The sequence below is a fragment of the Arachis stenosperma genome, chromosome 4 (assembly GCF_014773155.1).
Source record: "Arachis stenosperma cultivar V10309 chromosome 4, arast.V10309.gnm1.PFL2, whole genome shotgun sequence".
Taxonomy (NCBI): domain Eukaryota; kingdom Viridiplantae; phylum Streptophyta; class Magnoliopsida; order Fabales; family Fabaceae; genus Arachis; species Arachis stenosperma.
In genome coordinates this window covers 90522501-90544585 of record NC_080380.1, presented here as the reverse complement: position 1 = coordinate 90544585, position 22085 = coordinate 90522501, and the positions used below count along the sequence as shown (strand labels likewise).

Here is a 22085-nt window from a genome sequence, read left to right as displayed (position 1 = left end):
CTTCTTCATTTTTTCTTTTTGTATGTGTTGGGGGCGCTGGGCCAAGAGTCATTCTCTGAGCAGTGATGGCCATTCCAGGATATAGCCAATTAGGTCTTTCATCTTCAAGTGGTACTTGGGCATCGATGCATAGTCTAATGATGGTGCTAGGGAAGTGGAGCCAGGAGTCATGGTCACTTTTCTCACTAAACTCTAGTATCTGTTCGGCAATGAGTTTATGAACTTTGATCTCCCCTCCCACCATAATGCAATGTAGCAAGATGGCTCTTTTGGGAACTATTTCTGAAGTGTTTGCAGTGGGTAGGATGGATCTCCTAACTATTGCATACCACCCTTTAGCTTCAGGTGTTAGATCTTCCCTTCTCAAAACTCTTGGAGCCCCTTTTGTTTTTCTCACCCATTCAGCTCTGATGGCACAAAGGTCTTCAGCAATAGTCGAATAGTCAGGTTCTACCCTCATCCTTTCCTCATAACTTGCTTGGCTGAAACGTATGTTTTTCAGGCCAAGAGTTTTCATGATTGCTTTGGGGCTGAAGTCAACTTCCACCCCTCTCACATAGCTTTTGTATGTAGGTTCCTGGGTTGTATCCTCCCTCACTGCATTTGCATAAAACTCCTTTACCAGGTTGATGTTGATTTTAGTGATTGGCTTAGTCAAGAGCTCCCACTTCCTCTTTTTGATCTTCTCCCAAATACCTGGAAACTCATCCTTTTCAAGGTCAAAGGGAACCTCAGCTAGCACCTTTTTAGGTCTCATCCATTCGGCTTGAATCTCATGGAAAACGGATTTGTATTTCCATGCATTATATTCCCTTTCCTCCTCCATTGGCTCCTTATCCTTTCTTCTTTTGTGGCTAGATGAGGCTGCCATTGGTTCCTTAGTTTTGGCAAGTGACAAGCTAAAGTTAACAAGGTGAAGTAAGAAAGAAGTGGGGTGAGATTGTTGTCGGCAAGAGATAGTTGTGCTATGATGAAAGGAAATATGCAAGAAGGAGATTTGGTGGTGTGGAGCTCGTTCCCTAATTGGTTCTTTATAGTGCATGTACTTGAAAAATGGACGGCTATGGTGAATTGTGAAGTATGGCTTGATGGTAAATGTATGAGTTAGGGAAAAGGACGAATAGCTTTTCACTTTCTTGGAAGTATTCTGGGTGCATTGGTTGTACATGTAGCTATCATTTCATGCAGAATTCCCTTTTCCCATGTGCTAGTTTCAAAGACTTTTGAACTTTCTTTTTGACCAAGAACCGTGCTTCCCCTCTTGTCTTCTTCCTCCATTCTTATCCTTCCTTTTGTACCTGCACAAACAAACAAATGTGCTATTATTTTTCGGTCCATGTGAATAGTCTTTGCACATGTTTTTCATTCTTTTTGAATTGTAAATCAATGATTGTCTTTGTGAGCTTATAGCCGTGACCTTTGTGTGTATGCACATTTATTAATGGACACCAAACTTAATGTTTGGTAATGTCTCCTGATGTCATGAAATCCATGTTGGTTGTCCTTAATGAATGTGCATAATTCTAATAAATCATAGTCACTTTGGCTCTTTGATCCTAAACAATTTTACTACCTAAAGTAATTGAAATCAAAGTATTAAAACATGCAAATGGTAACTTGTCATGAATTTCTAAATCCAAAGGAACTTCTTGCTTTTCATTAACCGTGTTCCAAGAGGAACACCAAACTTAATGTTTGGTTGTGCACCTTGAGTGAAAGATTGAATACAATTTGAATAAGATTTGGGGTGCCTTCAGGCACACCAAACTTAGAGACCAATTGTATTTATCATGCAATGTTTAGTGCACCTTATCAACAGTTATCCTGAGGATTCAAGTTCATGCATAAGAAACCATGCTTTATTAGATGCAGGGCAAAACAATAAAGAGTAAGGATACTAAAACATGGGTTGCCTCCCACAAAGCGCTTCTTTAACGTCACTAGCTTGACGGTTGTCCCTTGTTAGGGTGGATTGTAGTGCTTGATGTCCTCTCCTCTCACTATGGAAACATCCCCATTTGATTCCTTCACGATTTCCAAATGTTCCATAGAAAGAACTTTCCTGATTGTGAACACTTGAGGGAGCTGAGAAGGAACGGGTTTGAGGCCAGATGGGATTGGCAAATAATGACTTGATATTACTTTATCTCCCGGAGAGAAACCTTCAGTGGGAATTTTCTTGTTTCTCCACCCTCTTGGCAATTTCTTTACAATTCTTCCCTCTTTCTTGAGGCTTTCTTCATTGACCCTTATGACAGGAGGGTCCTTCTGAGCTGTTTCTATTGATTCTTGTGGCTTTAACTCTTGCAATTCTTGTTTGCCTTTCAAGGATTGTTTCAGAGTTTCAGTTGCTGGATTGCTTTCCTCCAAACACAGATGGCTACTATCATCCTTAGGCTTTTCAGGTTCTGGTTCAGGCTCAGATACAGGTTTGAAAACATGGAAAATGAGCAGTTCATCATGTACTCTCAAAATTAGCTCTCCTTGTTCTATATCTATGAGCGCTCTAGCGGTGGCTAGAAATGGCCTTCCTAGAATGATAGGGTGTAGGTAGCTTTCCTCCATGTCCAAAATGACAAAGTCTGTGGGGAAAAAATAATTCCCCACTTTCATCAGCACATTCTCAACTACCCCTTCAGCTTGCTTTTGAGTTTTGTCAGCCAGTTGTATGATTACATCAGTGGATCTCACCTCATTCAGTTGTAGCCTCCTCATAAGAGTCAGAGGCATCACATTTATGCTAGCTCCTAGATCACAGAATCCTCTGTCAATTTTTGTTTCCCCTATGATGCAGGGGATATGAAAACTTCCTGGGTCTGTTTTCTTAGAGACCGTATCCTTCTTGATGACTGCACTGCAGTCCTTGTTCATTATTACAGTTTGTCCTATCTTCAAAACTCTTTTCTTGCTCAGCAATTCCTTCAAATACTTGATGTGTGTAGGCATCTGTTGGAGGATCTCAAGAAAGGGAATATTGATGTGGAGAGACTTAAATGTCTCTAAGAACCTTGAATATGTTTTCCCTTTTTCACCTCCTCCTAACCTTTGAGGGAATGGTGCTTTTGGTTGGTACGTTTCCAGCATGCCTTCCTCTTGCAGTTCCTTGGCTTGCTCAGCTTCACTTTCCTGCTTAGCTTCTTCCACACCTTCCTTCAAGATTCCTGGGACTTCCTTCAACATGGTGATGACCTTGCATTCTTCCCATCTCACTCCCTTTTGTTCCCCTTTAGGATTCTTCTCTGTGTCACTAGGGAACACTGCGGTTGATTTGGGGGCCTGTTGAGATAGCTCTCCTACTCGAGACTCCATCCACTTGAGTTTTTCACCATGGCTTCTTAAGGTCGATCTCACATTTTCCTTAAAGGCTTTCAATTCGGTTATGTCTTGACCCATGTTTGCTAGTATTCCTTCTATCCTGTTTAATTGATTTTGAAATTGTTGGTTCGGATTGGGTTGGGCAGGTTGATTATTTTGGTCATGATATGGTGGTTGGGAGTAAGTGTTTTGTGTGGCTTGGTATGATCTTTGGTTGGAATTTTGGTATGCGGAATTGTTATGTTGGTTGTGGTTGTAAGGTTTGTGGTTTTGTGGTTGGGTTTGCTGGTTTCCCCACCCAAAGTTTGGGTGGTTTTTCCATCCTGGGTTGTAAGTGTTGGAATGTGGATCATATGATTGCCTTTGTTGATTTCCCACATAGTTGGCTTCTTCCCAATCACCTCCTTCAATACTTGCTTCCTCTTGATCTTGTGTGTGTATTGCAGCCACTTGCTTTGTGTCTAATTTCCTGGTGAGCTCTGCTAGTTGCTTGGCAAACACCTTGTTTTGGGCTAGAATTGTATCAACATGGTTCAGCTCCATGACTCCCTTAGTGTTGTGTCTCTCTGAGGCATAGTAGTACTCATTCTCAGCCACTGTCTCAATCACTTCAATGGCTTCTTCCACAGTCTTTTTCTTGTTCAATGAACCTCCTGATGAATGGTCTACAGCCTTTCTTGATTCATAAGAAAGTCCATCATAGAAAATATGCAATTGCACCCATTCAGGGAACATGTTGGGTGGACATTTCCTTGTCAATTCTTTGAACCTCTCCCATGCCTCGTAGAGCGTCTCACCATCTTGCTGTCTAAAAGTTTGAACCTCAGATCGAAGCCTATTGACCTTTTGTGGGGGGGTAGAAACGTGCCAGAAACTTGCTCTCCACCTCCTCCCAGGTTGTTAGGCTGTCCCTTGGGAATGATTCCAACCACTTAGCTGCCTTGTCCCTAAGTGAAAATGGGAACAAGAGCAGTTTATAGGCATCGTCCTGGACTCCATTGGACTTGACAGTGTCGCAAATTCTCAGGAATTTGGTGAGATGTTGGTTTGGATCTTCAGTAGCACCCCCACCAAATGAACAATGATTCTCCACCAATGATATTAGCTGTGGTTTGAGTTCAAAATTATTGGCCTGAATGGGTGGTTTCTGAATGCTGCTACCACAATTCCCAGAGGTTGGGTTTATGTATGAACCAAGAACCCTTCTCTCAGGAATGGCATTGTTTCCATCAGCCCTCTCATGGTTGTGAAATTCTCTATCCATGTTGAGATCTAGAGCTTCCTCAAAGTTGTCCTCAGATTCTCCTTCAGATTCCTCTTCTCTCAGTACTCTCTTCCCTCTTGCTTCCCTTCTACGTCTATGAAGGGTCCTCTCTGGTTCGGTATATGGAGGAGTTGATGCATCTCCTCTCCTACCTGTCATACAAGAACACACCACAAGCAACAAACAAGTGGAATACTCTTGGTTAATGGAAGAGTATGGTTAGAGCAGTTGAGGAATTAATTCAAATAGTTAGTGGGTTAGTGAGTTAGTTGCTTGAATTAAAAGGCATAAAGAGAGAAAAAGCAAATAACAGAGTGCAGGAATTAAAATTCAACAAGTAACTTGAACTGAATTAACAAAAACAAGAAAAATGCTCAATCTAGTTAACTTCTAATTTGAGAATTGTCAATCAAAAACCAATCCCCGGCAACGGCGCCATAAACTTGATGCGCTATAAACTGAGTATAGCTACGATTAAGGAAATTGCACGATCGGCAAAATTCCTTCCGGCAAGTGCACCGGTTATCGTCAAGTAAAAACTCACAATAGAGTGAGGTCGAATCCCACAAGGATTGGTTGAGTGAGCAATTCGAATTAGAAGTTTGGTTAGTTGAGCGAAATCAAGAATTGGATGTGAATTGCATAAAGTAAATTGGCGGGAAATGTAAATTGCAAGGGAATGAAATTAGCAGAATCTTAAATTGCGAGAAATTAAGAGCTAAAAGTTAAATTGCTGAAATTAAAAAGGGAATTGGGGTGATGGCATGAATTGAAAGTTGCAGAATGTAAATAGAAAGTGGAGATCAGAAATGGGGAGTTCATTGGGGTTAGGAGATATTGAAATCTCCGAATCAAAATGTTCATATCTTCCTCAACCAATGCATTCATTGTATTTTGCTTGGCAATCTTATATGATTGGATCCCAATTCCTTGGCTCACCAATTCTCTCTAAAAACAAACAAATTCCCAATCCCTTGGTTTAAATGTTCATAAGAAGAGATGTAGCTTGATCACTGATTATACCACACAATTTCATGGACCACAATTTGGTAGGATTACATGTCACAATATCCATCCAAACCCCAATCCAATTCACTGTGAGAAAGCTTCTCTAGCATGAACCCATCATTCCTTTCCCAAGGTTCCGAAGGATTCCAATTATGGGTAGTTTCTTTCCCAAGACAACTACCCAATGGAGTTAGATCGAGAAGCTTTCTAACAAAATTCAAGAGAAAAGATTGAAGAAGAAGATAAAACTATTATTGATTCATTGAATTACAATAGAGCTCCCTAACCCAATGAAAGGGGTTTAGTGAGTCATAGCTCAGAATTCAATTACACAATATGAACAGTTCTAAAGTGTCGAAAAGTGTCAAAAGGTCCAAAGATGCTAACTAACTTCAATTCTATCCTATTTATACACTTTCTAAATTGAGCTTCTGTTGTGTTTCTTGGGCTTTGAGGCCTTTCCTTGATTTCCTTTTGCTTTAGGCTTATGATCCATAATCCTGATGAGGCTGTGATCCAATTCTGTAACATTCATTGAGCAAACTTAGTGATAAACGAGTAATGACACAAGACTCAACAATTTGAAGTTCCAGACTCATCAATTCTGGAGGCCCAATCCCATAAACCATGATATTCAATTGGGTTTCATGCCATAATAAGTTTAAGTTAATATTTGTGCTCAATTGCTAACTTAAACTTCAATATAATTGGCCTAGAAACCTTTTCAAATGGTGGTGTTTAAGTTGAAGTTTAAGTTTTAGTTTAAGGTCAAACTAAAACTTAAACGTGGAATTGGAAGAAAACACCCCAGGAGTGTACATAGTAGAACACGTTTAACCTCCAGTTTAAGGTTAAACTGGAGGTTAAACTTGGAAATGAAGAACACACCCTGGAAGAGAAAAACTATCGAACACGTTTAACCTCCAGTTTGAGGTCAAACTGGAGGTTAAACGTGGAACTCTTCTGGTGCCTCTCTTGCTTCTGGCGTTTAACCTCCAGTTTGAGGTCAAACTGGAGGTTAAACGAGGAATGCTTCTTGGTGAGAAAGAAAGTGTCGAACACGTTTAACCTCTAGTTTAAGGTTAAACTAGAGGTTAAACGTGGAATGCTCCTTTGGTTCAAATCATCATTCTGGCGTTTAACCTCCAGTTTGAGGTCAAACTGGAGGTTAAACGTGGAATGCTCCTTAGTGCCCTCTCTCATTCTGGCGTTTAACTTCCAGTTTGAGGTCAAACTGGAGGTTAAACGCCAGTTACAGCATTTCCTCTCTTCTCATGATTTTGGCGTTTAAGCTCCAGTTTAACCTTAAACTGGAGCTTAAACGTCCTATTTGATATTCAAGCTTCCTTTATTGATTTTGTTGCTTCCTTGCCTAGCCTCTTCTTCCCTGAAATCATCCAAACAATTGCATCAAAGTCTTGCAAAATTTCATGAGAATTCATCCATTCATAGCATTCAAGTAATATCACTAAAAACTCATGGAATTTGCATCAAAATCATAATGTTTTGGATGGTTCATTGCTTTGTTGTTCATTTAACCATTCTTGGTTACTTTAAGCTCAAGAAAATGCATAAAACAACTAAAACTAACAGAAAAATGCTAGTGAAACTAGCCTAAGATGCCTTGGCATCAATATGTAAATATTTATAAACTAGAAACACAATAAAAAGACCCCCAAAATGTAGATTTTCGCTTCCAGAGAGTTTCTAGCATGCTCAACAAGGTGTCTCCCGTTTTGCATCTGAAAAAAAAAACAGAATATATACAGAATGAGAATCATGGGTTGTGGATAATATCCCACAAGTGGTTAATGTCTTTTAATTGAGAAAAAATAGTTGAATACCCATCACAGGCTTACTTTTGACAGATATGCCTTCAAGAACCATGCACAAAAGGTAGTGCATAACCTAGACGATTGGAAAGTTATTTAGTTCAAGTGTGGGTGTTAGAAGCTAAGTATGAGAGTGTCACAACCTACCACACAAAGTTTTATGCTTAAGTTCGTAAATTAGAAGTGGTGAGGTATTACGACATCTAAATGACAAAATACGTACTTTTGTATATATGAAGAATAGTTTTAACTAGGAGACTCGCAGAAAAAGTTGAACAAAACAAAACTCAAAAGTCGCATCACACTCGAAACATCAAACCGTAGAAGTGAATCAGGGATAGCTAACGGTACACGGAAAGGATAATATAACCCGAATATAGAGTTTCAAAAAGATACATATAGCAAGCTCCAGACTCAACCTGCGAAGCAAAGGCCAGCTAGAGTATATATATATATATATATATATATATATACACACACAACCCAGAAGTTTACCAAAAGACATAAAATAAATCCTGTTTCTCTAAATCAACCTCTAGGAGGGTCAAAATAAAAATTTATACAAAGTGAAGAACATATGTAAATATTTATAAACTAGAAAAACAATAAAAAGACCCCCAAAATGTATATCTTCGCTTCTAGAGAGTTTCTAGCATGCTCAAGAAGGTGCATCCCGTTTTGCATCTAAAAAACAGTAGAATATGTATGGAATGAGAATCATGGGTTGTTAGTATAGTAAAGGTGCCCATATAGATAATACATAAGGTCCTAAGAAGACAGAGAAATTCTAAAACTCCAACAACCTATATCAAATCCTAGAATTCACACTAAACTAAAAGTACAATGACTAAATCTAAGGATTCTAGTCTAACCCTTTCGTTTTTCATTCTCTGCAAACCTCCAAATCACCAAATGGAACAACTCTCGGCGTCTCCTTCACCAGCTTGAGGGATCTCTCAGAAACAAACATAGACAAGACAAATAAGAAAAACGCAGATATGGATTGCAGATATAGAAAATAGATCAGGTAGTAACTAGTTCCAGTTAGGCAAATAGGTGATAAACCACTATTTTATGGTTTATCTTGTGCTCAATTGAGTGGTTTTTGTCAAGTCCTTGCCCACTTATTCATATAATTTACATGGTTTTTACAATTCCTTCCTAACTCTACAGTATAGTTGAAAACATGTTTTCTAGGTCTTTAAATTGCCCATTTTAATTATCCTCTATTACCGACTAATTTAAAATTACCTATACTAGTCCTCTAGATTCAAGTTCGGGCACTAATATGGTCCCTCAGACTCTTTCCGGTGATAACTAGGCAAATGGAGTGCTAATATAGCACTCTCCCTACTACACGGATGAGGAGTAAACGACGTTGTTTACCCTTGGCGTCCAAACAAGTCAAAAATGAAAATACTTTATTTTGGGTCTCCGTCATTTCTTCTCCCTTCATATACAAATCAACAACATTTCTGACTTGTTTGGATGCCAAAGTAAACAACGTCATTTTCTCATCATCCAACGTGGCAGGGAGGGTGCCATCTTAGCATTCTGTTTGTCTAGTCATCACCGGAAAGAGTTGAGGGACCACATTGGTGCTGGGGCTTGAATCTGGAGGACCAATATAGGTAATTTTGAATTTCGAGGACCAAAATGGGTAATCGCGTGAGTCTCAGGGACCAAAATGGGAATTTAGTCTCTATTACCATTCCATGTCGTGATTTGTGTGCTAAGTGTTTTCAGGCTTTATAGGGCAGGAATAGCTTCGAGAACGGAAAGGAAACATGTAAAAGCAGAAGGAACGCGAGAAGATGAAGCTTTGAGGAGCGAACAGCGATGCGTACGCTTGGACGAAGTGCACGCGTGATTAAGCGCGGAAGAAAAGCGTCGCGTACGCATGACTAACGTGTACGCGAGACTAGGAATTTCGCCAAACGACGCGCACGCGTGATTTACGCGTACGCGTGATATACGCCATGCGCAGACATTTGCAGAAATCATCCCCAGCGATTTTTGGGCTCCTTTTGACCCAGTTCCAAGTCCAGACGACACAGATTAGAGGCTGGGAGTAAAGTAGAATGGGGGGGGGGGAGAGGAACATTCACATAATTTTAGGTTTTAGATGTAGTTTCGAGAGAGAGAGGCTCTCTTCTCTCTCTAGGTTTTAGGATTTAGGATTTATTCTTTCAATTTTTTCTCAACGCCCGGTTTAATGTTCCTTTGATTCAGTCTCTTATACTCTTATTTTAAGGTAGTTTTAGGAGTAGTAGTAGGAAGTTTTAGTTTAGTTTTTCTCTAAGTTTTCTTCAACCTCTACTAGCGTTTTCATTAGGATTTTACATTCAAGTGCCATTTTCCATTTTTGATCTTGGATTTTACTAAGTCTCATTGTAAGTATTCTCTTGTTATTACTCTTTCTAGTTACTTTGTTATTACATTTTCTTCTAATGCAAGTTATAGTTCAAATTTACTTCTCTCTTGCAATTTAAATTTCTTGTTGATGAATTTGATGTTTGATGTTCATTTCATGCTTTCTTATGTCATTCTTGTTGATTGAGATCAATTGTTGCTTTTAATTTCAAGCCTTTTCTCATTTTCACCATGTTTAAGCTTTTTGCCCACCAAGTGTTTGACAAAATGTCAAACATGGTTTTAGGCTAAGTTTTTACCTCTTGGATTGGGTAAAGTGAGCAATTGGGCTCCTAGAGTTGGGATGTCCAACATTTAGTGTCAATTCTTGGATTGTTAATTGCTCTTGTTCCCACTAACGCTAAGTTGTTGCTAAGGCAATTAGCAAGCAATTTGGGATTTATGGGTTAAGGACACTTATGCTCATTTAACTTATCTTCCGATGTGATGATTGATCAAGTGAGACTAATCCATTATAATTGTCATAGTTGTGGTTCCAACAAGGAAAGGATCCCTAGCTCACTCCAAGCCAAGACCCCTTTTTATGCTTTCAATCTTTCATATTTTGTTATGTTAATCTCTTTCATACTTTACTTGTTTATATTACACACTCGTTTCTTTAATTGCTTCATTAGTTCAATCATTACAATTTTGCATGTTCTTTTATTGCTTTATATGTTCATCTCTTCATTGAAAACCCCTTGATCACTACAACCAAAATTTGCACACTTATTGCCATTGAGTGATTCCTAGGGAGAACGACCCGGGAGCTAAATACTCTCGGTTTATATTTTGCTTTGAATTTAATATTTGATTGATGGTCGAATTATCGAGTTAGGACTATACTTGCAACGCCAATTCTATTTTGATGGAAAATTCCTAACCTATGCAATTTGGCCATTGTCAAATTTGGCGCCGTTGCCGGGGAATTCACTTTGTGTGCAATCAGTGCCATGATTTTGGTTGTGTAAATATGTGAATAGTGTGAATACTTGATTTTTGGTTTGCTACTTGGCACTAGTTGTAGATACTACTTTCCTCTTTAGTAATTTTAGTAGTTATAAATTGTTAAGTTAGCTTTTGTTTACTTGCTTGCTTGTGTTTTGCTTTTTATAATTGCATGCTTTCATTGCCTCCTCAGTTGAATGACACAGTCGCTTCCAGACCCGAGCTTGGCCACTTTTGATCCAGAAATTGAAAGAACTTTAACTCGTATAAGCCAAGCTTGGCGCCGGCTAGCTTTTGTGAATAGTGAATCGGGTTCCCTTGAGGATCACTCCCATTCACTATCACCAACCGTTCGTGAATCTTATTCTCCGATCAACGAGGAGACTCTATATTCATCTGTGGGGAGTACTGAATTGTCTTTGAGTGACTCAGGTGACACTGTCATGGCAGAACCACTGCGAAGGGTGACTTTGAAAGAAGCTGTGGCACCTGACCTTAACTTGCAACCACTTCAGATTTTGTATTCGGCCTTGGACCCAATTTTTGAGCTTAAGTCTTACACAATCAACTTGCTTTCCAAGTACAATGGGCTACCTGGGGAAGATTCGCTGAAGAATCTTAAGGATTTCCATGTTGCATGTGCAACCGCAAGGAGACATGGGGCGGATGAATCTGCAGTGTTGGTATTTGCTTTCCCTTTCTCTTTGGAGGGAAAAGCAAAGGAATGGTTTTATACTCAGCCGAGTGAAATTAGATCCAACTGGGAATTATTGCGTAAGGAGTTCTTGGAAAAGTTCTACCCTCCTCAGAAAACAGACAAGTTACAAAGAGAGATCTCTTGTATTGTGCAACAAGATGGGGAGACCTTGTATGAATACTGGGAAAGATTCAAGAAGTTATTAGAAGCTTGCCCTCACCACCGGATTGATGAGTTGGTTCTCATCAGTTATTTCTGTCAAGGGATGCAACACCAAGATAAACTTCTCCTAGATGCCGTGAGTGGGGGATCATTGACCAAAAACAAGACCGCATCATGGGAAGTTATATCGGACCTAGCTGACTCAACTCAACACTCCCGGGCAAGGACTCCACATCCAAAAGCGTTGAGTGAAGTTTCTCCTTCCGGAGATGCTATTCTGACTAAGACCCTCAGTGAAATGACGATCTTGTTGCGTCAAATCACCCAAGGTCAACAAATCTCTCAAGCTTTGATAAGTGTTCCACCTCAACCTCCTAGGATTGAAGGACCACCAAGGATATGTGGTGTTTGTGCTTGTACTACTCATTACACCGATGAGTGCCCTCAAAGCCAAGAGGACACTACATTGGCGGTTGCTAACCCTTATCCATAAAGGACCAATTACAACCATGGACCCTACCAACATGGAGGTAATCAAAACCAAGGGTAGAGAGATAACTCAAACCAAAGGTGGAACCAAGCTCCCCAAGCTCAATGGTGCACGAAATTGTGATCTCAATGGCACCAACAACTTGGTACGCACAATTGTAATCTCAACTCTTTTTCACAACTTCGCACAACTAACCAGCAAGTACAATGGGTCGTCCAACTAATAAACCTTACGTAAGTAAGGGTCGATCCCATAGAGATTGTCAGCTTGAAGCAAGCTATGGTCATCTTGTAAATCTCAGTCAGGCGGATTCAAATGGTTATGGAGTTTTAATAATTTAAAAGATAAATAAACATAAAATAAAGATAGAGATACTTATGTAATTCATAGGTGGGAATTTCAGATAAGCGTATGGAGATGCGTTGTTCCTTCTGAATCTCTGTTTTCCTATTGCCTTCATCCAATCCTTCATACTCCTTTCCATGGCAAGCTGTATGTTGGGTGTCACCGTTTTCAATGGCTACTTTCCGTCCTCTCAGGGAAAATGGTCCTCTACGGTTTCTATACGGCTAATCAACTGTCAGATTTCTTGTCTCGGATGAAAAATACCATGCACAGATATCGTATGGCTAATCAGCTGTTGGTTCTTGATTGTGTAGGAATAGGATTTACTATCCTTTTACGTCTGTCACTGATGAGCGGATAATTTATACGCTTTTTGGCATTGTTTTTAGGTAGTTTTTAGTAAGTTTAAGCTACTTTTAGGGATGTTTTCATTAGTTTTTATGTTAAATTCACATTTCTGGACTTTACTATGAGTTTGTGTGTTTTTCTATGATTTCAGGTAATTTCTGGCTGAAATTGAGGGACTTGAGCAAAACTCTGAAAAAGGCTGACAAAAGGACTGCTGATGCTGTTGGAATCTGACCTCCCTGCACTCGAAATGGATTTTCTGGAGCTACAGAACTCCAATTGGCGCGCTCTCAATGGCATTGGAAAGTAGACATCTAGAGCTTTCCATAAATATATAATAGTTCATACTTCATTCGGAAATTGACGACGTAACTTGGCGTTGAACGCCAAGTACATGCTGCTGTCTGGAGTTAAACGCCAGAAAAACGTCATGATCCGGAGTTGAACGCCCAAAACACGTCATAACTTGGAGTTCAACTCCAAGAAAAGCCCCAGCTCGTGGATTGATCAAGCTCAGCCCAAGCATACACCAAGTGGGCCCTGGAAGTGGATTTATGTATCAATTACTTACTCATGTAAACCCTAGGAGCTAGTTTATTATAAATAGAACTTTTTACTATCATAATCTCATCCTGGATTGTATTTTGAATCCTGTGATCACGTTTTGGGGGCTGGCCATTCGGCCATGCCTGAACCTTTCACTTATGTATTTTCAACGGTAGAGTTTCTGCACACCATAGATTAAGGGTGTGGAGCTCTGTTGTACCTCAAGTTTCAATACAATTACAATTACTTTTTATTCAATTCTCTCTTATTCTTATTCCAAGATATACGTTGCACAACACTTTGATGAATGTGATGATCCGTGACACTCATCATCATTCTCACCTATGAACGTGCGTGATTGACAACCACTTCCGTTCTACCTTAGGCCGGGCGCATATCTCTTAGATTCCCCAACAGAATCTTCGTGGTATAAGCTAGATAGATGGCGGCATTCATGAGGATCCAAAAAGTTTAACCTTGTCTGTGGTATTCCGAGTAGGATCCTGGGAATCCGGAAAGTCTAACCTTGTCTGTGGTATTCCGAGTAGGATTCCGGTATTGAATGACTATGACGAGCTTCAAACTCCTGAAGGCTGGGCGTGATGACAAACGCAAAAGAATCAATGGATTCTATTCCAACCTGATTGAGAACAGACAGATGATTAGCCGTGCTGTGACAGAGCATTTGGACCATTTTCACTGAGAGGATGTGATGTAGCTATCAACCAAGGGTGATGCCTCCAGACGATTAGCCGTGCAGTGACAGCGCATAGGACCATTTTCCCGAGAGGATTAAAAGTAGCCATTGATGATAGTGATGCCTTACATACAGCTTGCCATGGAAAGAAGTAAGAAGGATTGAAGGAAGAGTGAGTAGTGAAGTAGAGTTTCAAGAGGAGCACAGCATCTCCATACACCTATCTGAAATTCCCTCTATTGATTTACATAAGTATTTCTATCCCTTTTTATTTTCTTTTTATTATTAATTTTCGAAACCATAAACCAATTTAATCTGCCTAACTGAGATTTACAAGGTGACCATAGCTTGCTTCATATCAACAATCTCTGTGGGATCGACCCTTACTCACGTAAGGTATTACTTGGATGACCCAGTACACTTGCTGGTTAAGTTGAACGGAGTTGTGTCCACACGTGCCAATTTTAAATTCCATACAAGTACAAGGAGTACAACTTTAAGGATCACAATTTCGTCCACCAAGTTTTTGGCGCCGCTGCCGGGGATTGTTCGAGTATGGACAACTGACGGTTCATCTTGTTGCTCAGATTAGGTAAATTTTCTTTTCAAAAACTTTTCAAAAATCTTTTTCAAAATTTTCTTTTCTTTTTCGTTTTTCCAAAAATATTTTCGAAAACAAAAATTAATAAAAATCTAAAAATACAAAAAAATTAGAAAATCATAAAAACTAAAAATATTTTGTGTTTCTTGCTTGAGTATTGAGTCAATTTTTAAGTTTGGTGTCAATTGCATGCTTTAAAAAATTTTTTCTTGCATTTTTCGAAAATCCATGCATTCATAGTGTTCTTCATGATCTTCAAGTTGTTCTTGATAAGTCTTCTTGTTTGATCTTGATGTTTTCTTGTTTTGTGTCTTTTCTTGTTTTTCATGTGCATCTTTGCATTCATATTTTCCAAGCATTAAAGATTTCTAAGTTTGGTGTCTTGCATGTTTTCTTTGCATCAAAAATTTTTTCAAAATTATGTTCTTGATGTTCATCATGATCTTCAAAATGTTCTTGGTGTTCATCTTGACATTCATAGCATTCTTGCATGCATTCATTGTTTTGATCTAAAAATTTCATGCATTAAGTATTTTTGTTGTTTTTCTCTCTCATAATTAAAAAATTCAAAAATCAAAAAAATATCTTTTCCTTATTTCCCTCCAAAATTTCGAAATTTTGGGTTGACTTGGTCAAAAAAAAAATTTTTCAAAATTAGTGTTTCTTACAAGTCAAGTCAAAATTTCAATTTTAAAAATCTTATCTTTTCAAAATTTTTTTCAAAAATCATATCTTTTCCATTTTTTTTCTTATTTTCGAAAATTTTAAAAAATTATTTTTCAAAATTCTTTTTCTTATCTTTTCATCTAATTTTCGAAAATTAGCCAACAATTAATGTGATTGGTTCAAAAATTTGAAGTTTGTTACTTTCTTGCTAAGAAAGGTTCAATCTTTAAGTTCTAGAATCTTATCTTGTAGTTTCTTGTTAGCTAAGTTAAAATTAAAAAAATTAAATATTTTTATCTTTTATCTTATCTTTTCCAAAAATTTAATCTTTTTCAAAATTTGATTTCAAAATATCTTATCTAACTTCTTATCTTCTTATCTTTTTCAAATTTGATTTCAAATCTTTTTCAATCAACTAACTAACTTTTTGTTTGTTTCTTATCTTTTTCAAAACCACCTAACTACTTCTCCCTCTCTAATTTTCAAAAATACCTCTTTCTTTTTCAAAAAATTCTTTTTAATTAATTAATAATTTTAATTTTAATTACAATTTATCTCTAATTTTCGAAAATCACTAACCCCTTTTTAAAATTATTTTCGAAATTCTCTTTCTCTTTTCTTCTTCTATTTAATTATTTAATTACTAACACTTCTCTTCACCTTTCTTCATCTAAAAATCCGAACCATTCTCCTTTCCTTATCCCCTTTCTTCTTCTACTAACATAAAGGAATCTCTATACTGTGACATAGAGGATTCCTCTTCTTTTCTTGTTTTCTTCTCTTTCATATGAGCAGGAACAGGGAAAAAGGCACTCTTGTTGAAATTGATCCAGAACCTGAAAGGACTCTGAAGAGAAAATTAAGAGAAACTAAATTACAACAATCTAGAAACAACCTTTCAGAAATTTTCGAACAAGAGAAGGAGATGGCAGCCGAAAATAATAATAATGCAAGGAGAATGCTTGGTGACTTCACAAAGCCAACGTCCAAATTTGATGGAAGAAGCATCTCCATTCCTGCCATTGGAGCCAACAACTTTGAGCTGAAACCTCAGCTAGTTGCCTTAATGCAACAAAACTGCAAGTTTTATGGACTTCCATCTGAAGATCCTTATCAGTTTTTAACTGAGTTCTTGCAGATCTGTGAGACTGTAAAGACGAATGGAGTTGATCCTAAAGTCTACAGACTCATGCTTTTCCCTTTTGCTGTAAGAGACAGAGCTAGAATATGGTTGGATTCACAACCTAAGGATAGCCTGGACTCTTGGGATAAGCTGGTCACAGCCTTCTTGGATAAATTCTTTCCTCCTCAAAAGCTGAGCAAGCTGAGAGTGGATGTTCAAACCTTCAAACAAAAAGGTGGTGAATCCCTCTATGAAGCCTGGGAAAGATACAAGCAGCTGACCAAAAGATGTCCATCTGACATGTTTTCAGAATAGACCATATTAGATATATTCTATTATGGTCTATCTGAATTTTCGAAAATGTCATTGGACCATTCTGCAGGTGGATCTATTCACCTGAAGAAAACGCCTGAAGAGGCTCAAGAACTCATTGACATGGTTGCAAACAACCAATTCATGTACACTTCTGAGTGGAATTCCGTGAATAATGGGATACCTCAGAAGAAAGGAGTTCTTGAAATTGATGCTCTGAATGCCATATTGGCTCAGAACAAAGTGTTGACTCAACAGGTCAACATGATCTCTCAAAATCTGAATGGATGGCAACATGCATCCAACAGTACTAGAGAGGCAGCTTCTGAAGAAGCTTATGATCCTGAGAACCCTGCCATGGCAGAGGTTAATTACATGGGTGAACCTTATGGAAACACCTATAACTCATCATGGAGAAATCATCCAAATTTCTCATGGAAGGATCAACAAAAGCCTCAACAAGGCTTTAACAATGGTGGACACAATAAGCTGAACAATAGCAAGCCATATCCATCATCTTCTCAGCAACAGACAGAGAATTCTGAACAAAACACCTCTAATTTAGCCAATATAGTCTCTGATCTATCAAAGGGCACTTTCAGTTTCATGAGTGAAACGAGATCCTCCATCAGAAATCTGGAGGCACAAGTGGGCCAGCTGAGTAAGAAAGTCATTGAAACTCTTCCCAGTATTCTCCCAAGCAATACAGAAGAGAATCCAAAAGGAGAGTGCAAGGCCATTGATATAATCAACATGGCCGAATGCACAAGGGAGGAGGAGGACAAAAATCCTAGTGAGAAAGATCTCCTGGGACGTCCCTCAAGCAAGAAGGAGTTTCCTATTAAGGATCCAAAGGAATCTGAGGCTCATATAGAGACCATAGAGATTCCATTAAATCTCCTTCTGCCATTCATGAGCTCTGAAGACTATTCTTCCTCTGAAGAGGATGAAGATGTGACCGGAGAGCAAGTTGCTCAATATTTAGGAGCTATCATGAAGCTGAATGCCAAGTTGTTTGGTAATGAGACTTGGGAAAGTGAACCTCCCTTGCTCATTAGTGATCTGGATACCTGAATTCAGCAAATTTTACCTCAAAAGAAACAAGATCCAGGCAAGTTCTTAATACCTTGTACCATAGGCACCATGACCTTTGAAAAAGCTCTGTGTGATCTGGGGTCAGGGATAAATCTTATGCCACTCTCTGTAATGGAGAAGCTGGGGATCATTGAGGTACAACCTGCCTTGTTCTCATTACAATTGGCAGATAAGTCATTGAGACAAGCTTATGGATTAGTAGAGGACGTGCTAGTAAAGGTTGAAGGCCATTACATCCCTGCTGATTTCATAATCTTAGACACTAGGAAGGAAGAGGATGATTGCATCATCCTTGGAAGACCTTTCCTAGCCACAGCAGGAGCTGTGATAGATGTTAACAGAGGTGAATTAGTCCTTCAATTGAATGGGGACTACCTTGTGTTTAAGGCACATGGCCATCCCTCTGTGACAAAAGAGAGTAAGCATGAAGAGCTTCTCTCAGTTCAGAGTCAAGAAGAGCCCACACAGTCAAACTCTAAGTTTGGTGTTGTGAGGCCACAACCAAACTCTAAGTTTGGTGTTAAGACCCCATATCCAAACTCTAATTTTGGTGTTGGGACTATACAATATTGACCTGATCACCTTGTGGCTCCATGAGAGCCACTGGTCAAGCTATTGACATTAAAGAAGCGCTTGTTGGGAGGCAACCCAATTTTATTTATCTAATTTTTATTTTATTCTATATTATTGTTATTTTGTGTTTTATTAGGTACATGATCATGAGGAGTCACGAAAAAAAATCATAAAAATTAAAAACAGAGTCAAAAACAGCAAAAAAAAATTTGCACCCTGGAGGAAGCACAGGCTGGCGTTCAACGCCAGTAAGATGCATCTGGCCGGCGTTCAACGCCAGAACAGAGCATCATTCTGGCGCTGAACGCCAGAAACAAGCAACATTCTGGCACTGAACGCCAGGAATGTGCCTAGAGAGGAAAAACTGGCGCTGAACGCCAGTAACAAGCATGAAACTGGCGTTCAACGCTAGAAACATGCTTTACATGGGCATTGAACGCCCAGAATGTGCACCACTCGGCATTTAAACGCCAGAATGGTGTGCAAAGGCATTTTACATGCCTATTTGGTGCAGGGATGGAATTCCTTGACACCTCAGGATCTGTGGACCCCACAGGATCACCTCAGGATCTGTGAACCTAACAGGATCTCCACCTACCTCGCCCTCTCTCTCTCCATTCATGGTCATCCCTTCTGTTTTTCATTCACCACTCACTTCTATCCACTCTTCCCCATAAACCCCACCCACCTTCAAAATTCAAAACTCTTTCCCACCCAAACCCACCCATATAGCCGACTACACACATCCCTCTATCTCCTCCATCTCTTCTTCTTCTTCTTCATCTTTTCTTTCTTCTCTTGCTTGAGGGCGAGCAATTTTCTAAGTTTGGTGTGGTAAAAGCATAGCTTTTTGCTTTTTCATAACCATTAATGGCACCTAAGGCCAGAGACATCCAAAAAAAAAAAAGAAGAGAAAAAAAGGGAAGACAAAAGCTTCCACCTCTGAGTCATGGGAGATGGAAAGTCTCATGTAAAGGGTTTATAGCTCAGTGGTAGAACATTTGACTGCAAATCAAGAGATCCCTGAGATACCTCAAGGGATAAATTGTCCTCCACACAAATATTGGAAGCAACTAAGGGTAGGAACACCAAAATTACTAGGAATCATTCAACAAAAGCAAGGAAGAGACATAGAGGAGCTCAAAGAGCACCATTGGTTCTTCAAGAAGGCGCCACCTTCACTCAGGTGGATTCATTCCTTGTTCTTATTTCTTTCTGCTTTTCGGTTTTTAATGTTGTGTTTATCTATGTTTTATGTCTCTACTTCATGATCATTAGTATGTAGTAACCATGTCTTAAAGCTATGAATAAAATCCATTAATCCTTCACCTCTCTTAAATGAAAAATGTTTTAATTCAAAAGAACAAGAAGTACATGAATTTCGAATTTATCCTTGAATTTAATTTAATTATATTGATGTGGTGACAATACTTTTGTTTTCTGAATGAATGCTTGAACAGTGCATATGTCTTTTGATCTTGTTGTTTATGAATGTTAAAATTGTTGGCTCTTGAAAGAATGATGAACAAAGAGAAATGTTATTGATGATCTGAAAAATCATGAAATTGATTCTTGAAGCAAGAAAAAGCAGTGAAAAGTAAAAAATGGCGGAAAAAAAAAGAAAGAAAAAGAAAAAGCAAGCAGAAAAAGCCAATAGCCCTTAAAACCAAAAGGCAAGGGTAAAAAGGATCCAAGGCTTTGAGCATCAATGGATAGGAGGGCCCAAGGAAATTAAATCCAGGCCTAAGCGGCTAAATAAAGCTGTCCCTAACCATGTGCTTGTGTCATGAAGGTCCAAGTGAAAAGCTTGAGACTGAGTGGTTAAAGTCGTGATCCAAAGCAAAAAAGAGTGTGCTTAAGAGCTCTGGACACCTCTAACTGGGGACTCTAGCAAAGCTGAGTCACAATCTGAAAAGGTTCACCCAGTCCAAGAATCAACATGCTTAACTAGGAAAGTCAATAACACTATCCGAAATTCTAAGTTCCTAGAGAAGCCAATCATTCTAAACTTCAAAGGAAAAAGTGAGATGCCAAAAGTGTTCAGAAGCAAAAAGCTACAAGTCCCGCTCATCTAATTATAATTAATATTCATTGATATTTTGGAATTTATAGTATATTCTCTTCTTTTTATCCTATTTGATTTTCAGTTGCTTGGGGACAAGCAACAATTTAAGTTTGGTGTTGTGATGAGCGGATAATTTATACGCTTTTTGGCATTGTTTTTAGGTAGTTTTTAGTAAGTTTAAGCTACTTTTAGGGATGTTTTCATTAGTTTTTATATTAAATTCATATTTCTGGACTTTACTATGAGTTTGTGTGTTTTTCTGTGATTTCAGGTAATTTCTGGCTGAAATTGAGGGACTTGAGCAAAACTCTGAAAAAGGCTGACAAAAGGACTGCTGATGCTGTTGGAATCTGACCTCCCTGCAGTCGAAATTGATTTTCTGGAGCTACAGAAATTCAATTGGCGCGCTCTCAACGGCGTTGGAAAGTAGACATCCAGAGCTTTCCAGCAATATATAATAGTCCATACTTCATTCGGAAATTGACGACGTAACTTGGCGTTGAACGCCAAGTACATGCTGCTGTCTGGAGTTAAACGCCAGAAAAACGTCATGATCCGGAGTTGAACGCCCAAAACACGTCATAACTTGGAGTTCAACTCCAAGAAAAGCCCCAGCTCGTGGATTGATCAAGCTCAGCCCAAGCATACACCAAGTGGGCCCCGGAAGTGGATTTATGTATCAATTATTTACTCATGTAAACCCTAGGAGCTAGTTTATTATAAATAGAACTTTTTACTATCATAATCTCATCCTGGATTGTATTTTGAATCCTGTGATCACGTTTCGGGGGCTGGCCATTCGGCCATGCCTGAACCTTTCACTTATGTATTTTCAACAGTGGAGTTTCTGCACACCATAGATTAAGGGTGTGGAGCTCTGCTGTACCTCAAGTTTCAATACAATTACTATTACTTTTTATTCAATTCTCTCTTATTCTTATTCCAAGATATACGTTGCACAACACTTTGATGAATGTGATGATCCGTGACACTCATCATCATTCTCACCTATGAACGTGCATGATTGACAACCACTTCCGTTCTACCTTAGGCCGGGCGCATATCTCTTAGATTCCCCAACAGAATCTTCGTGGTATAAGCTAGATAGATGGCGGCATTCAAGAGGATCCGGAAAGTTTAACCTTGTCTGTGGTATTCCGAGTAGGATCCTGGGAATCCGGAAAGTCTAACCTTGTCTGTGGTATTCCGAGTAGGATTCCGGTATTGAATGACTGTGACGAGCTTCAAACTCCTGAAGGCTGGGCATGATGACAAACGCAAAAGAATCAATGGATTCTATTCCAACCTGATTAAGAACCGACAGATGATTAGCCGTGCTGTGTGGTGGACGAAATTGTGATCTATTGTCTTTGTACTTGTATGAATTTTAATAAGTGGCTCTATTTGAATTCACAACTCTGTTCAACTAACCAACAAGTGTACTGGGTCGTCCAAGTAATAAACCTTACGTGAGTAAGGGTCGATCCCATAGAGATTGTTGGTATGAAGCAAGCTATGGTCACCTTGTAAATCTCAGTTAGGCAGATTAAATTTGCTTATGGTTTCGAAAATTAATAATAAAATAG

The 22085-nt window shown here is 38.9% G+C and overlaps 2 non-coding genes across 2 annotated transcripts; one reads left to right on the top strand and one right to left on the bottom strand.

The window, feature by feature from the left end:
* Positions 1-4048: 4048 nt before the first annotated feature.
* On the top strand, positions 4049-4152 carry LOC130977938 (small nucleolar RNA R71). The gene has a single exon (XR_009085607.1). It is a non-coding gene; the product is annotated as a small nucleolar RNA R71 (small nucleolar RNA).
* A 7446-nt stretch (positions 4153-11598) lies between these two features.
* Positions 11599-11705, bottom strand: LOC130978568 (small nucleolar RNA R71). Its single transcript, XR_009086192.1, has one exon. It is a non-coding gene; the product is annotated as a small nucleolar RNA R71 (small nucleolar RNA).
* Between the last annotated feature and the right edge of the window lie 10380 nt (positions 11706-22085).